Consider the following 13,763-nt stretch of genomic DNA (forward strand, 5'->3'; position numbering starts at 1 on the left):
ATATTTATCTGGTTTTGAATTGAGATACCCAAATTTTCAGAGTTGATTCGGTCAAGTAGGTTTGATATGAAGAACCTCACAGCTGCAATTGGTAGAATTTGCATAGACCAAAATAAAACCAATACACACCAGCAGCATATGTACGATGAATACAACAGAACGATATCAACAGGTCAAAGGACAGAAGATCTATAAATTCACCATGGCATAGTGACACACAGCTACACAGACAGTGGTCTTCTGCTGAAAGAGGACTGTGTGAGGACCTTTTATGGGCAACTATAACACAAGAGGAAAACCAAATGACATCAGCAAACAGTGTCGTCATCACCTGTAAACATCATTGCTTTTGTAACTATGATTATACACATTATATTCTGTACAAATTCTTAATGTCCTCAGGCTTCTCCAAATAAGTTTACCCACAAAATGAAGCTAGACAGCACAAAGAAACACGCTAACTGTACAGGCTTCTGAGTAAGAGGCTTAGCTCATTCTGTTAGACCCAAAAACTCTTAAAGACCAGTACTTGTCAGTATGGTCGAATACCTTTATACACCCATTTTTTTCCAGCACCGTTAGTGATGCATTCACGGACCTCACCGCTGGTTCAGCCCTCTCCTCTTTATGGTCCTCACACACTTCAGGCCCCTGACATGGGGGGAGGCATGTGTTGGTGAGGACAAACAACATCACCACAGTGGCCTCCATTAACAGGTAGGGTGGAGTTTGGTCTGCTGCCCTGTTGATGATGGTGAAAAGCCTTTGGCCTCCACAGTCCAGCACTGCAGAACAGAATTTTTGGCCTCATTTTGAGGGCCATACCCCTACCAGATGAGTGGGGGCTTCACCTTAAGCATCACTGCCTGATGTAGATATGCAGAAATGGCTCTAAAGGTGGTGGCCTAGCCCTTGACCATCCTCCAGTGGTGGGGGTCTCTGTCTGGTACAACAGACAAGTTGCCCACTCTAGATTAACCTCTCCAGGCCTTGCTTCTGAGACAAACAGGCTGAAGAGGGCTGGACTGTCTGTGCAGGTTGCGTAGACTATCCTGGCAGCAAAAGCAGGATCTATTACTGTCTGCTCCAAGACAAGGCCATTGAGGTTCCAGTGCTGGTTCAAGGAAAGGAGGCTAGATACTTTGTAGTGAGCAGGTGGTTCTATTCTTGTCTTTCTGCAGAGTTTATGGGTCGATAGAGCAGTCTCATTTCAATATTAAAGTGTATGCAGCAGCTTTCTTTTCCTTCCATGAAAAGTTTTGGTGACAGACCAGTCTTTGCCCACCATCTTTAGAAGCGGTTCTTGCACAGGGTCAGGAGACAATGCCTGGTCATGTATTTCTCCACTCAAATAGGGTCTGGCACTGGTGCTCAAGGCCTTGGTGAAGGATCCCTTTGAGCCTCTGGAGAACTCCTCTCTGAAGGCTTTGTCATTGAAGACAGCTTTGCTGCTTGTACTGATCTCAGACTGTGTGTACTGACAGCTCTTTGCACTCCAGGTGCTTGCAGCACTGGAATGTTATGTTAAATGATCAGATGCATTTGACAGCTGTGTGTGTACTTCAGGTTTGGTGTGGCCAGAAAGGCCTTATCCAAGAAACACCTTGCTTGATGGTTTTATGAGAGCTTCTCCCAAGCGTATAGCCAGGTAGACAGGGACCCTGCTGCTGTGGTCCACATACACCCGACCCACAGTGCTGCAGAGTTAGCTACATATGTACAGCAATGCTGTGTGTGATTATGCCGTTCTATCTCTTGGACATGTTGGGCTTCTTTTCAAGGTCTGTGTTCACTGTAATGACACAGGACTGGTGAAAATGGTTCGGTGCATTTCAGGTGTGTTGCACCTGATGCCACTCTGGGCATGATACATCTACATCTTCCTGTGCTCAAGATGATCTTGAGAACATGGTTGCAGTGTGTCTATTGCTTGTGCTTTGATCCCTGCAAGGTTAGGCCATGGCACCACCAGGTTCAGTTGCATACCTGGGTTTGCTGGGAGCCCCTGCTTCTCCATTGTTGTGGCCTAGGTTTTAAAGAATTAAGCCAGCTGTGTGACTAACTTTTAGCCAGTAAGGATCAGTGTTACTAGGTTGATGTCATGTTGCAACAAGGCTCCGCTCTGGGCTCCATCCATGTCTTTCTCATTCTTATAAATGCAATATCTGAGGAATTCCTTTTCCTTCAAACTAATTGACACTTTGCTAAGTTCTGCCCCTCGCACACAGACTGGCCGATCATGGCCTACCATTGGTTAACTCCAACAAGAGTCCGACCTGCGAGGTTGGAAGAAGATAAACAAATCTTCCCTGTTGCAAAACCAAAATCAAACCCTGAAAATTGTAGGGTTTTCTTGCTAGCTAGCTGCTGAAGCTGCTAACCCTGAATGTATATACAGTACATGCAGTGTTTGCATTTTAATAAATATAACACTAAGTAAAGACCTACCCTGCTTTTCAGAAACCAGTAAAGGGAAATAAGGAAACTTGGCCAATATTACAACAGCTATGTGTTATCTCACAGTGTGCTGGTGAACAGGGTTCGGCTCGCTTGCCGCCCCCAGCTGGCAGCATTGTCTTCTGTCTTGGTTGTCAGACACTGTGATCTGAACAATAGGCTTTAGCTTGTAGCTACGTTTATCTTTTAATGTGTTTATGCTTCTGAGTGAGTTTAAAATTGCAGATATATCCTTCAAACAAATATTATAAACCCATCTGTGTTCATCTATCTGAAATCACTTTTTTGTTTTTCTAAAATTAATAATGTTTCTTCAGGGATTGCAGTTTGTGACAGTCAAGGCTCCATGTCCCAAGAGCTTGATGGACATTCACAAAGTAGAGGGGCTTATTGGTAAATGGTAAATAGACTGTACTTGTACAGCGCTTTTCTAGTCTTATTGACCACTCAATGTGCCTTAACACTACATTGTCACATTCTCCCATTCACACACATACAAACACTGGCGGCCGAGGCTACCGTACAAGGTGGCACCTGCTACTCAGTAATCATCCACACGAGCAATTTCGGGTTCAGTATCTTGCCCAAGGATACTTTGACATGTTGCCTGGAGAAGTCGGGGACTGAACCATTGACCTTCCGATTAGAGGACAACCCGCTCTATCTCTGAGCCACAGCCGCCAATTAAGGGTCCATTATGACAACATCTTAGGCAAATGTCTTTAACCAAAGAGGAGTCATTTGATCAGATACTGAATTTTTTCACTAATCTTGGGAGCTCTCATCGAGACTGTTGTTATTGCATAGATCTGTGGATGGAGACGTATAAAGCAACCATATGTCACCCCAAAAATACACAAAATACCTTTTATTAAAATCCTTCTTTACCACATGTATTACACGACTCTGTAAACTGCAACATGACTGGTTGGTGGAGGCAAACAACCACAAGATGGTAATTCTAGTTTAATACAACACATTGGTCTTTAAATCATGCTCTCAAATCATTAGGTCAAGGATACACGTTTTGAGTTCAAGTAGAGTTTAAGAGGACAATAAATAAAAGTGGTTGTAAAAAGCTCAAAGTTTAGCTGAACTAATCTAAACCACCCATTCGAGCATGAAAGCAAAAGTCAGTGCACCTGAAGTGCTAATTTGACGACACTTTGCACAACTGCACAATACTTTTTACCTATGAGACAGTTTGTTCTGCAATCAAGTTTCAGATTGTTGTTGTTGTCTGGTCTGTGCACTTAGTTACTAGCACTTAGTAATTAGCAGCAGCTAACACTGAGGTATCATTGGGAATACAACACGCTTTGTTTTTCTTCATGTGAATTTAGACTCCAAATAGAGCGGTGATACTAATGAGCCAATCTTCAGTATTCTCTTATGGCAAATAAACTCTTGTGAACTTATTAAGGGTTCATGGGTTTATTAATTATTTAAACTATCCTTTGTTGATTTTAGCTCTAAGTGAAAATGGATGACTTAACCTTTGAAAACCTTTGATTTTTCTTGCAGTTTATATAAGAATCCATTGTTTTTCCTAAAAAAAATGATCAAGATGTTTGTAAGCAAGATATTTGTCACAATCGAGATCAGACAAGTAGACAGGAGGGTTATAGTGAATTAGATGTAGTGCATGGTTCTGTAGAAAAAATCCCTTCATAAGAAAGGTTGTGATCAGCAAAAAGTTTGTGCAAAGGAAAACTGACACCAAGACCTGTAATACAATGACCCAATAATGAATTAATCTTTTGCATTCCACATTTACCACCATCTGCTGAGATGCTGTCAGACATACATCTCTCTGATTTTTCATTCGGACACCTAACTTTACTGTGGTGAGTTCGTCAAATAAGTTCGATATTTTAAGAACCTCACAGCTGCAACTGGTAGAATTTGGAAAGACCAAAATAAAAACAATACACACCAGTGGATGCGATTTTAGTTTTGGCTCAGATGAAGGACATACAACATTAAAGGGTTGTATTAGATATATAATTTACATTAAAAGGTCACATCTTAGCCACCTAAAAAAAATCAGTAGGCTTATCAGTTTAGTTGTACATTATATTTGAATGTTTGCTTCTCTTAATCTTTGACAATCGCTGATCGAGGCAGCAGTAGAGCAGCAACTTTGCTGTTCAGTAAGAACTGTGTAAAGACAAGGTAAAGCAGTGTAAATATTATTCTAAATATAGCATAAAATTAAGTGGATATTGACTTTTTTTGATTGCTCAGACTAATCACTAAAGATAGAGTTTGCTCAGCGCCATTTGATTAGATGTAGCAGCACTTTACACTTAGATGTAAGTGTTGCATCAGTTTTTTAAACCAAAGTTATTAAAAAATCAGTTATGATTGTGATTTGGTCTTTATCATAGACTGTATCAATAATAAAGGTTCATATAGCAGCGAGCTGAAAAGGGGCATGTCATCAGCTGCTGTGGGACATGAGTCGAACATAATTTGTCAATAAAACCAATTTTTTGACTCTTCCGTGCTTGTATGCTGGGACATGGACAGCTGTCCAATTAAATTGCCAAATTGAGCTATAACCATAGCTCAACTAAATTGTGCATGTAAATGTACTGACTGTCTTTTGGATACAGCCACTTGAAGTCTCTTCCTTATCTCAAACAACCAGAGAAGCAAGAATCAAGGAAAAGAGAGTATCCAGCCAGTAAAAGACACCATACTTTTTGTGCAACAGTTATTAACATATAAACATTAACGTTATCGGTAAAAAAAGAAAAAAAAGGAGTGAAAATAGGAGTAACAATGCATCAACAGCCACAAACAGACTTAAAGACTCACTGATAAGTTTTTAATACTGTTTTTTAATGCACAGCAGCAGATACATGCATTTTTCTTAAACCATTCTTATGGAAATCAGTGGGTCTCCTACATAGTTGTTAGATTTTTTATGATATACAAGGAATTTAATATAAAGATTTAAATAATTGCTGCTTGTGAGTTAAAAAATATTCAGTGGTTCTACAGGGATGTGGCAAGTGCAGAAAACACTAAAACATCTTCTTAATACTGATTATTTGATTAATGTTGTTATCTGCTGTTCATGTGCATATAAGTGTATTTTCCTCTGCACATCTATACATGGAATCATTTGTATTTTTCCTGCAATTAGGTTCAATAGTTTTTACTTGTCTTCATGGATTTAGCACAAAGATTATTTTCTTGTATACTTTTTTTCATATTATGAATTTGTTTTCAAAGCTTATATTGTTTCTTAAGATTATTATGTTGATTTGGTTTCTGGTCTTTGTTTGATAAGGGTCATACTCAACATGATACAGTAATGCTGAAGAAAGCCTAGGGCTGAAAAGTGTCCATTTCTGTCTGCTGCTGTGCATTAATAAACAGTATTAAACACTTATAGCTGAGTGCTGACGACTTCCTTTCACAATTGTGACTTTCGGGTAGGCACTGAAAACATTTTAAAGGATTTTTGAGTGAGCATGCCACTTCTTTTGTTTGAGGGCATTTCCATACCAGGTGGATATAATCTGCACGATGGATCATAAAGTTTGCCCAAGAGATGTAGATTATGTGCATTAAGTATCTTGTAAATACAATGTACATATAGTCATTGACCAATAAAAGTGTTTTTAATTAGAATTTATAGAGACAATACCACATTTTTAATCATTAATTGACATTTTACAATAAAAGGAAAACATTATTAATTTCTGTAGCAAATTTGGGCCCTAATTTGTCAAATGAAAAGAATTTTTCTTGACAAAGCCACAGAAAACATAGTACTTCAGTGCAAGAAAAAACTTTTCATCCCTGAGGCCATAAATTAGAGGACTCAGACATCTTGGAGTAAGGTAAAATATAATGTAATTAAAGTACCTGACATTAATATATAACCTAAAATCAATCTGAAGTACAGCAGCTTCTATGAATGGGCACCACAGCTGGATGAGACAGAGCAGCAGCTGGAAAGCATGAAGAATTACTGTTCTGAGCCCTTTCCATGTTGACTTTTTATTTTCTCCTGATGCAGCTTTGGCCACTTTCATTATCTTAATATAGGAGAATACAATAGTGATACACATAATTAAGAAGTAAAACTGATATATCGCTGACCAGATATGACCCTGCCATCTGTAGAAAATGAATATCTCAGCTGAACATATTCTGTATTGTGTGTAGAAGCTGAGAGGAGCTGATGCAAAGAAGATTAAGACATTAACAAAACAGGGTACAGAGCTGAGGCCGTGAATGATGAAGATACAGTGCATAGTGCTGCGTGTGGAGCACAGCTCTCCGTGGCGCAGGGGCATGCATATGGCCACATAGCGCTCCAGGGTCATTGCTGTCAGAGTAAGTGGTGTGACGACAGTGTACACAAATAACAAAATGCAGAAAATGAGACATAACCATATTTGCATTGTCAACTGAAAAGTGTCAAAGATGGTCAAGATATTTGATAGAATCAAGATCAGACAATCAGACAGTAATGTAGAAGCAAATAAGATGTAGCGCATGTTTGTGTAGAAAAATTCCTTCATAAAAAAGGTTGTGAGCAGCAAAAAGTTGATGCATAGGAAAACTGATACTAGTACCTGTACCACAATGGCCCGATCAGTGATCTTTTGCATTACAGATTCACCACCAACTGATGAGTTGTTGTTAGCCATATATCTCTCTGCTGTTTAATTCTGATATGGTGCTGGTAATACAGGAAAATACGTTTGATATGAAGGACCTCCCAGCTGCAACTGGTAGAATTTGCATAGACCAAAACAAAAACAATACACCAGTAACATATGACATATATGTACAATTAATTTAACAGAAACATATCAGCAGGCCAAAGCTAAAAAGATCTTAAGGTATACCAAACCATCCCTGTAGTAACATGGACTTGTGACCCAAAGCTCCACAGACGAAGGTCTTCTGCTGAGTTCTGAGAGGACTGTGCATGAAGACTTTATACAGTATGTCCTTTGAGCCAGCCTTAGCCTATAATCATACAGCTGTGTTTGTGAGGGTTGTCTTAAATGTTACTGTTAACCTCTCCCCTTTCTCGATGCTGAATTCCTGCAAATGTTGCTCTTAAGAAGTATTTCAGTGCTGAAAAGATGGTCTTTTCATTAAACTAGGCTGTCTATGCAGTAGAAAGATACTAATACTTTTGAAACTGGTGCTACACGAACAGAGAAAACAGGAAAAAGTCCTGTGGCCTTCACTTTTGTTCACGGGGTAGAAATCCTGCAACTACCAGAATGCAATGTGCCTCAACAAACCAATACAAACTCTGCTGTCAGCTTGCAAAAGGTGAACTCATCCGTTTAACACCGTGGTGGCCACCTCGTCACGTTTTTTAGTACCCTGCTTTCTTGGAACTATGTGAAAGTACAGGATGGATAATAAAGAAATCTGGGTCAGTCAGACAGCCATTTATGTTTCTTAAGAATTACTGTTTGTATGAAGATAAAAGTCTGCTATTAATTCTTCGGAATTGGGATTGAATTATAATCCCGGTTTGGCTTAATTTTTGATAAAATCATGACTTTTTTTTCTCTTCCAGATTCACTCTTAAACCAACAAGATATGCATTTTTATTTGTTGTGTTCATCCATGATATTTTTGTGAGAGTGTATGCATGTATTTGTGTGAACTTCAGGAAGAATAGCTAATGCTTGTGCATTAAAAAAGTTGGTTTTGAAAAGCTAAACACCATATAATATAGATTTAAGGAAAATACATCATTAGATAACAACCTGTTATGAATTTAAAAATGATTACATCTATCTTTCTTCTCATTAATTATGACTTTTGGACTTTACTATTCTCTTGAGTTATTGAAAATGTTTGCCATCCTCTGGTATCCTCCATCAGATGGAGATGTAGTTAAATCTGTATATGGAAAAAAGAAATGTTTTTTTTCAGCAGGTACCTTTAAAAGGTTGAGCTAGCAAGGACGTTTTGTGTTCATATCTGTGGTACTTATTTAGTTTGGAATACCCCACAATTTTTAGATAATATGAGCTCAAGTTGGCCAGCGGACTCAGCAAAGTCCATAAAACGTCTCTGTTGCTAGGTTGAAACTAATGTTCGACCCACTTGCCGGAGTAAAAACTAGGTTTCATTACATATCGAATTCTACTGACATGACACCAGTTACTAGTCAGACCACATTTATTTCCATGGAAACAGAGACAACACATGCAAAAAACTTTTTATTTTGAAAGGAAGTTGCCCTCAACATTAATACATTTTCATTCTATATTTTATTTACAACAATGAGGCCAAAGTATTCCAGATATGAGTGCTGTCACTTGCGTTTTGGGAGCCAGAGTCTGTGAAGTAGCAATTGAGAACTAGAGCCATGGTGTTGAGTTCCCACCCATACACTCACATTTAAATTGGTGGTCTGCTGTTACTGAATAAAGGAGAAAATCTTTGAATCTAGTAACTACAGTAGCAATAAAACACCTGCTCGATTCTGTGAATATTGCCACCTTTAAAGGTCAGTGTGTTGTTCATGTTTAGAGGGACGTGGGACAATTCATGTCATGAACTGACTTTTAGTGCCACAAGAGTTGTGTATAATCAACATGGCATACATGGAAACAATGAATTTAAAAAATCCAGTCATCTCAAACAAACAAATGTGCAAAGAGCATAAAAGAGAGAGATTATCCAGTTCAGCTGGGGCTTAAATTGTTAACACCACCATAGCTTTTTTTGGCAACCAACTTTTAATTGAACCATAAACAAGAAACTTTAAGTAAATTCAGATAAAAGAAACGATGCACTACATTTTAAAATTGGGTAAAGGGGATAGGATAGGTGATTTACCGAGACAGGAAATACAGTGTGTGTGTGTGTGTGTGTGTGTGTGTGTGTGTGAGACACACATTTGGGCCCTAATCGGTCAAATGAAAAGAATTGCTCTTGACAAAGCCACAGAAAACATAGTACTTCAGTGTCAGAAAAAACTTTTCATCCCTGAGGCCATAAATAAGAGGACTCAGACATCTTGGAGTAAGGTAAAATATAATGTAATTAAAGTACCTGACATTAATATATAACCTAAAATCAATCTGAAGTACAGCAGCTTCTATGAATGGGCACCACAGCTGGATGAGACAGAGCAGCAGCTGGAAAGCATGAAGAATTACTGTTCTGAGCCCTTTCCATGTTGACTTTTTATTTTCTCCTGATGCAGCTTTGGCCACTTTCATTATCTTAATATAGGAGAATACAATAATAATACACATAATCAAGAAGTAAAACTGATATATTGCTGACCAGATATGACCCTGCCAACTGTACAAAATGAATATCTCAACTGAACATACTCTGTATTGTGTGTAGAAGCTGAGAGGAGCTGATGCAAAGAAGATAAGGACATTAACAAAACAGGGTACAGAGCTGAGGCCATGAATGATGAAGATACAGTGCATCGTGCTGCGTGTGGAGCACAGCTCTCCGTGGCGCAGGGGCATGCATATGGCCACATAGCGCTCCAGGGTCATTGCTGTCAGAGTAAGTGGTGTGATGACAGTGTACACAAATGACAAAATGCAGAAAATGAGACATAACCATAATTGCATGGTCCACTGAAAATTGTCAAAGATGGCCAAGATATTTGATAGAATCAAGATCAGACAATCAGACAGTAATGTAGTAGCAAATAAGATGTAGCGCATGGTTTTGTAGAAGAAATCCTTCATAAAAAAGGTTGTGAGCAGCAAAAAATTGATGCATAGGAAAACATACACCAAAACCTGTATTACAATGATCATGTCACTGTTATGCCGTGTCACAGATTCACCACCAACGAATGAGTTGTTGTTAGCCATATATTTATCTGGTTTTGAATCCAGATACCCAAATTTTCAGAGTTGATTCGGTCAAGTAGGTTTGATATGAAGAACCTCACAGCTGCAATTGGTAGAATTTGCACAGACCCAAACAACAACAGTACACACCAGTAGCATATGTACGATGAATATAACAGAACGATATCAACAGGTCAAAGGACAGAAGATCTATAAATTCACCATGGCATAGTGACACACAGCTACACAGACAGTGGTCTTCTGCTGAAAGAGGACTGTGTGAGGACCTTTTATGGGCAACTATAACACAAGAGGAAAACCAAATGACATCAGCAAACAGTGTCGTCATCACCTGTAAACATCATTGCTTTTGTAACTATGATTATACACATTATATTCTGTACAAATTCTTAATGTCCTCAGGCTTCTCCAAATAAGTTTACCCACAAAATGAAGCTAGACAGCACAAAGAAACACGCTAACTGCACAGGCTTCTGAGTAAGAGGCTTAGCTCATTCTGTTAGACCCAAAAACTCTTAAAGACCAGTACTTGTCAGGATGGTCGAATACCTTTATACACCCATTTTTTCCAGCACCGTTAGTGATGCATTCACGGACCTCACCACTGGTTCAGCCCTCTCCTCTTTATGGTCCTCACACACTTCAGGCCCCTGACATGGGGGGAGGCATGTGTTGGTGAGGACAAACAACATCACCACAGTGGCCTCCATTAACAGGTAGGGTGGAGTTTGGTCTGCTGCCCTGTTGATGATGGTGAAAAGCCTTTGGCCTCCACAATCCAGCACTGCAGAACAGAATTTTTGGCCTCATTTTGAGGGCCATACCCCTACCAGATGAGTGGGGGCTTCACCTTAAGCATCACTGCCTGATGTAGATATGCAGAAATGGCTCTAAAGGTGGTGGCCTAGCCCTTGACCATCCTCCAGTGGTGGGGGTCTCTGTCTGGTACAACAGACATGTTGCCCACTCTAGATTAACCTCTCCAGGCCTTGCTTCTGAGACAAACAGGCTGAAGAGGGCTGGACTGTCTGTGCAGGTTGCGTAGACTATCCTGGCAGCAAAAGCAGGATCTATTACTGTCTGCTCCAAGACAAGGCAGTTGAGGTTCCAGTGCTGGTTCAAGGAAAGGAGGCTAGATACTTTGTAGTGAGCAGGTGGTTCTATTCTTGTCTTTCTGCAGAGTTTATGGGTGGATAGAGCAGTCTCATTTCAATATTAAAGTGTATGCAGCAGCTTTCTTTTCCTTCCATGAAAAGTTTTGGTGACAGACCAGTCTTTGCCCACCATCTTGAGAAGCGGTTCTTGCACAGGGTCAGGAGACAATGCCTGGTCATGTATTTCTCCACTCAAATAGGGTCTGGCACTGGTGCTCAAGGCCTTGGTGAAGGATCCCTTTGAGCCTCTGGAGAACTCCTCTCTGAAGGCTTTGTCATTGAAGACAGCTTTGCTGCTTGTACTGATCTCAGACTGTGTGTACTGACAGCTCTTTGCACTCCAGGTGCTTGCAGCACTGGAATGTTATGTTAAATGATCAGATGCATTTGACAGCTGTGTGTGTACTTCAGGTTTGGTGTGGCCAGAAAGGCTTTATTCAAGAAACACCTTGCTGGATGGTTTTATGAGAGCTTCTCCCAAGCATATAGCCAGGTAGACAGGGACCCTGCCGCTGTGGTCCACATACACCCACAGTGCTGCAGAGTTAGCTACATATGTACAGCAATGCTGTGTGTGATTATGCCGTTCTATCTCTTGGACATGTTGGGCTTCTTTTCAAGGTCTGTGTTCACTGTAATGACACAGGACTGGTGAAAATGGTTCGGTGCATTTCAGGTGTGTTGCACCTGATGCCACTCTGGGCATGATACATCTACATCTTCCTGTGCTCAAGATGATCTTGAGAACATGGTTGCAGTGTGTCTATTGCTTGTGCTTTGATCCCTGCAAGGTTAGGCCATGGCACCACCAGGTTCAGTTGCATACCTGGGTTTGCTGGGAGCCCCTGCTTCTCCATTGTTGTGGCCTAGGTTTTAAAGAATTAAGCCAGCTGTGTGACTAACTTTTAGTCAGTAAGGATCAGTGTTACTAGGTTGATGTCATGTTGCAACAAGGCTCCGCTCTGGGCTCCATCCATGTCTTTCTCATTCTTATAAATGCAATATCTGAAGAATTCCTTTTCCTTCAAACTAATTGACACTTTGCTAAGTTCTGCCCCTCGCACACAGACTGGCCGATCATGGCCTACCATTGGTTAACTCCAACAAGAGTCCGACCTGCGAGGTTGGAAGAAGATAAACAAATCTTCCCTGTTGCAAAACCAAAATCAAACCCTGAAAACTGTAGGGTTTTCTTGCTAGCTAGCTGCTGAAGCTGCTAACCCTGAATGTATATACAGTACATGCAGTGTTTGCATTTTAATAAATATAACACTAAGTAAAGACCTACCCTGCTTTTCAGAAACCAGTAAAGGGAAATAAGGAAACTTGGCCAATATTACAACAGCTATGTGTTATCTCACAGTGTGCTGGTGAACAGGGTTCGGCTCGCTTGCCGCCCCCAGCTGGCAGCATTGTCTTCTGTCTTGGTTGTCAGACACTGTGATCTGAACAATAGGCTTTAGCTTGTAGCTACGTTTATCTTTTAATGTGTTTTTGCTTCTGAGTGAGTGTAAAATTGCAGATATATCCTTCAAACAAATATTATAAACCCATCTGTGTTCGTCTATCTGAAATCACTTTTTTGTTTTTCTAAAATTAATAATGTTTCTTCAGGGATTGCAGTTTGTGACAGTCAAGGCTCCATGTCCCAAGAGCTTGATGGACCTTCACAAAGTAGAGGGGCTCAAATGGTAAATGGTAAATGGACTGTACTTGTACGGCGCTTTTCTAGTCTTATTGACCACTCAATGTGCCTTAACACTACATTGTCACATTCTCCCATTCACACACATACAAACACTGGCGGCCGAGGCTACCGTACAAGGTGGCACCTGCTACTCAGTAATCATCCACACGAGCAATTTCGGGTTCAGTATCTTGCCCAAGGATACTTTGACATGTTGCCTGGAGAAGTCGGGGACTGAACCATTGACCTTCCGATTAGAGGACAACCCGCTCTATCTCTGAGCCACAGCCGCCAATTAAGGGTCCATTATGACAACATCTTAGACAAATGTCTTTAACCAAAGAGGAGTCATTTGATCAGATACTGAATTTTCACTAATCTTGGGAGCTCTCATCGAGACTGTTGTTATTGCATAGATCTGTGGATGAAGACGTATAAAGCAGCCATATGTCACCCCAAAAATACACAAAATACCTTTTATTAAAATCCTTCTTTACCACATGTATTATATGACTCTGTAAACTGCAACATGACTGGTTGGTGGAGGCAAACAACCACAAGATGGTAATTCTAGTTTAATACAACACATTGGTCTTTAAATCATGCTCTCAAATCATT

At 40.1% G+C, this 13,763-nt stretch overlaps 2 pseudogenes; both read right to left on the reverse strand.

Annotated features, from left to right (window-relative positions):
• Nucleotides 1-6,191: 6,191 nt before the first annotated feature.
• Nucleotides 6,192-7,130, reverse strand: LOC148189404 (odorant receptor 131-2 pseudogene; annotated as a pseudogene).
• Nucleotides 7,131-9,365: 2,235 nt separating this feature from the next.
• LOC148189405 (odorant receptor 131-2 pseudogene) lies at nt 9,366-10,304 on the reverse strand (annotated as a pseudogene).
• Nucleotides 10,305-13,763: the final 3,459 nt, after the last annotated feature.

Source organism: Plectropomus leopardus, chromosome 6 (assembly GCF_026936395.1).
Source record: "Plectropomus leopardus strain MGB_pleo_1.0 chromosome 6, ASM2693639v1, whole genome shotgun sequence".
NCBI classification, from domain to species: Eukaryota; Metazoa; Chordata; class Actinopteri; order Perciformes; family Serranidae; genus Plectropomus; species Plectropomus leopardus.